This window comes from Fukomys damarensis, unplaced genomic scaffold, assembly GCF_012274545.1.
Source record: "Fukomys damarensis isolate Sample0158 unplaced genomic scaffold, DMR_v1.0_HiC HiC_scaffold_33, whole genome shotgun sequence".
Classification (NCBI taxonomy): domain Eukaryota; kingdom Metazoa; phylum Chordata; class Mammalia; order Rodentia; family Bathyergidae; genus Fukomys; species Fukomys damarensis.
In genome coordinates this window covers 42737677-42742081 of record NW_022900945.1, presented here as the reverse complement: position 1 = coordinate 42742081, position 4405 = coordinate 42737677, and positions in this window count along the sequence as shown.

Below are 4405 nucleotides of genomic sequence, written 5' to 3'. Positions count from 1 at the left end.
CATTTCTTTTTGGTACAGTTTGCATCTACCAGCATTAGTTTACACAAATACCAAAAGTAGTTCCCTTGACTGACACTCTTCAGGTATTGTTTGTAGTGGAGAAATATTTGATTTTCCAACAAGTGTTTGCCAAATAAGTTAGGTCCATGGACACCAAGCTCACAACTGCAAATGATTCCATATAAGGATGAATATCAGTCCATAAATGCAGTGCTCATCATTTAGATTAATTTAGTTTTGCACTTAAAATTCCCACTGAATTGTTCAGGTGAGAGAGTCTGGGAGCTATCATACATGAAGTTTACTAAAAACCTATACTGTTTCTCCAGCACTCTCCCCTGTCCCCCTCCAAAAACTGTTAGCACCCTCAAAGCTGATAGGGAGATCTTGAAGCCCAGTGACCTCAGGAGGAAGTGAAGGCTGTGAGAGTAGCTGTGTATGTCAGCACTAAGGATGGGGGTGACGGCAAGTCCATGGATGTGGAGCTACAAGAACGCACACCCTTAATGGCTCTCATTTTTGCAATGAGGTTCTATCTTAGGGCAAATCCCTCCACTTTCTGCAGAGTAGTAGAAGAAGCACAATCTTGGGAACAAGGGACACCATATTCCATCCCTATACAGACCATCCTCTTTGGGCCTCGGCTCCTCTGTGTATAAATAGGGAGAATGAAACTGTATTTGAAGACACCCAAAGTTCATGGAGCTCCAGCCAATTAAAAGGTTTATTATTATTATTAGCCAACTGAATCACTCTTTTGGAACTGAAAGGCTTGTCCAACATAGAGGCCACTTCCCCCTCTCTGCTGCCCCTCCTGATCTACAGCCTGTAAGGTGCAGAGCAGCCTCATCCTCCATCTGAAGTGCACAAAGGAAGATGTCATGCAAAGCAAGAGTTAGACTCTTCCAAGAATATTGAGGCCTCAGTTCAGTTCCTCACCCACCATCCCATGCAGTCACACACAGGCACATACACAGTCTGGGCTCAGCACCTCTGGACCAGCCTGTGAGGCGAGTCCTCTCCCCCGAGAGAAGCAGTTCTGCAGTGATATCTGAACACATTCCAACAGCACATGTTTATCTTCAGGGTCAGCCTTTCCGGCTGAGTCCCAGGAGGCTTGGGGGAAGGGGAAGGAGATGAGGATAAAGGCCACTGGCAGCCACAGGGGTAAGGCAGCAGAGCAGTGGGGACATGAGCCTCACCCTTGGGAGGAGGCTGTTATGCTGCACTTTCCAGATGATGTGTGGCCATGTATCTCTTGCCTCACATCAGGACGAACTCCCCGCTCTTCTGTTGCTAATGGAGATGAGAAGATGGACACCACCTCACTCAGGGGCATGTCTTCCAGAGCAGACCAAGACTCGGCGGGTGGGGGATTTAGGTGGGGCCATAGCATTTGAAGCCAGGAGAACGGTGGTTTCCATTGTTTCATTCAGGACCTAAGCTCTGTTGGGACACAACTGATTCTGCCTCTCCCTTCCTGCTCACCCACGGTTGCCAAGACCTTCAGTCTCTTGCATCGATATAAGGGGGACACTCCCTCAACTATGCAGGGCATAAACCTACCTGTTTGGCACCTTTGGACTCAAAAGTTCTGACGAGTGCACCTGCTCCCTCATGAAAAGTGCCCACTGTCTATCTATCCCTACTAGCTGGGGACAAACACACAGACACTTCTGAAAGTTCCATTCCAGTTCTGGTTGGCTTTGAGAAAGTATGCCAGCAGCCAATCTCAAGACCTCTTATTTCTTTTCTGTTTCTTTTTTTTAATTTATTTGTTTATTTCTTTTTGAGACAGAGTCTTGCTGTGTATTCTTGGCTGGCCTTAAACTCACTTTGTAGCTCAGGCTGGCCTTGAACTCACAGCAATCCTCCTGCCTCAGCCTCCCGATTGCATGCATGCCTTGATTTACTTTCAAATGAGAATTGTATTCTTTCACCAGACTATTTGGGGGGAAGGTGGGTGGGCTGAGCCATATGATTCTTCTTGAGAAAATGAATCATGTTCCCCAACCCCCACCCTCTCAGCCCAGGAATATTTATCAATGTTTATATAACCATGGCAACAGACTTCATTCTTTGTCACTTAAATCCTTTTTAAAAAAGAAACAGTGAAAGGTAGGGGTTTTTTTTTTTTCCTATTCCTCCCTCCTACTTTGCCCCAAGAAAAGCTACATCTTCAGAAAAAGATGAGAGTGAGAGATGCCCTGGGTGACACTGGCCTTCTCATGGGTTGCAATGACCCAGCATATGAAAGGATTTCAGAGTTTGTCAGTATATGCTTTCCAAAGTCCCATGTAATTAATACATGCATTTCTGATTTGTCTAGGACCTTTTTTTTTTTTTTAACCTCTGCACTGAGATTAGGTTCTCATTTTTTTTTTCTTGCCAATCTCTTTTTCCTAAAAAGCGGCTGGAATGTGAGCTGCTGCCTTTACTAACGATGCATTTTTCATCTGTAAGACAAGGTAAATGCCCTTGTCTGACTGCTCTGCAGATGGTTGTCAGAAGAGAGTTTTGTAAATAGTTAGGCTCACATAGATTTAAACTACATAAACAAGCAAGGGAAACTGAGGCCCAGTAAAAGGAAAGTGTTTGTGAAAGGTACTATGTTGCCAATAGTGGGGGGGGGGTCTAACCACCCAGTTTTACCCTTAGCCAGGTTCCACAAGGAGTGTTCCAAGAGGATTCCAGCCCTGAGGTAGCTGGGATGGAGAAAACCAGAGCATAAATGTAACTCCAGAGACTATGTTAGTCACAGATCCACGAATGTTTACTCAGAATGTTTACTCAGCGTTCCTTACACCGGCCCCTTTGCTGCAGGCTGGAGATTTCAGTGGTAGAAGCAAGGCCCTCAGGGTGGTTTTTCTCTCCAGGCAAGGGAGTCTCCATCGCAATCCCAGAGTATTTAACCCCCAGATCTTGTTCCACTAGGTCAAAAACTAGCTCTGTCTTGGGGGGTGGCTGCCACTCTGCCCACGTCACCGTTCCATGAGGAGGGTCTCGGAAAGCTTCCGCTCCGAGGGTGGGTGATGCTGGGACCTGCAGAATAGACTCACCGCTGGCCCAGGGAGAAAAAGGACAAGCGATTTTGGATTTGGCCAGCGAGCACTGAAAGCCGGAGTAGACTCGTAGCTCTGTTGTGCTGCCTTCGAGTTTTCTGCACGTGTGACGGTGAACAGAGCGAGGTGAGCGCAGACACGTGGGCTGCGAGAGAGCCACGGAGGCGTTGGCTTGGACCGGGTTCTCCTCGCCTGTGCTCCCCTTTCCTTTTGTCCTATTCCACGTCTCTCCCCACATTCCTCCCTCCTCTATTTTTCTTTCATCTTTCTAATGTTATCAGAAATTGATGGTCTTGGCTGACATAGCAGAATGATCACAGCGCCTGCGGTCTCCCTTTGCGCCTTCGCTCGCGTCCTTACGGTTTTATCCCACGTAGAGCCCTAAAATCCCCCGTTAATTACCTTGAAACAACACATCGCTAATTTCCCTAATTACTCTCGGGGCCTGCCCGGAGAGCGCGGAGGCCGATGGCTCTTGCGCGGCTGGGCTGCGAGGACCCTGTGCAGCCCTCTGCGGTAGCGCCTCTCCCAGGCCCAGTGGAGCTCGCACACCTCAGACGCCGGGCTGTGTCGACGGGAATCCGAGCTTCTTCGAGTCCCGCTCCCTTCTCGACCTAACAAAGGCCTGCGCCGGGGGAGTCTTGGAGAAAGCGAGGCTTGTTTCTCCACTCCCTATGGGCACTGCTGAAAGCAGCCCCCATCCATCGTCCTGCTTTGTGTTCTCAAGAAAATCACTTTCTGAGATTACCATGCTTATATTTACCTGTTTGCCTCATCTTCCTTTCTCCTCCTTGATAAGATCTTGAGAGCGGAGACCTTGCCCGCGTTCCTCAGGGTCTCCAGACCTACGACCTGACGGGAACTCCGCAGACCCTCCATCGACAGCTTTGTGCTAAGTTCTCGGACGGCGGTTTCTCTGCCGCGCTCCGAAGGGCGGGCAGGCAGGACCTTACGCTGGGAGAGCTGAAGTGCAGCTGAAGCGCAGCGTCCTCTTCGGAAAGAAGGGAGCTTCTGAGGGATTTGGGGTGGTGGTGAGGAGAGGAGCTTCTTTTCTGATAGGAGTTGGAAAGGTTAGTGGCATGGGGCCCTTCGGTCTTGTACTGAAACGCAGTAGTGGCCCCAAGTTTAAGATTGCGCTCTCTCCGCCGCGCCCGTCTGGCAAGCGCAAAGTCTTGAGTTCGATCCCTGGTACCAAAAAAAAAAGAAAAGAAAAGAAAAAAAAGATTGCGCTCTCCCTTTACACCGTTGAGGGGGTGCTCTGTGGGGGCACCTGCACGGTTTGGAGTCGCGAAACCCCCTCAGCCCCGCAGTAGTGGCTGGGCCCCACAAGCACGGCGCCCCGC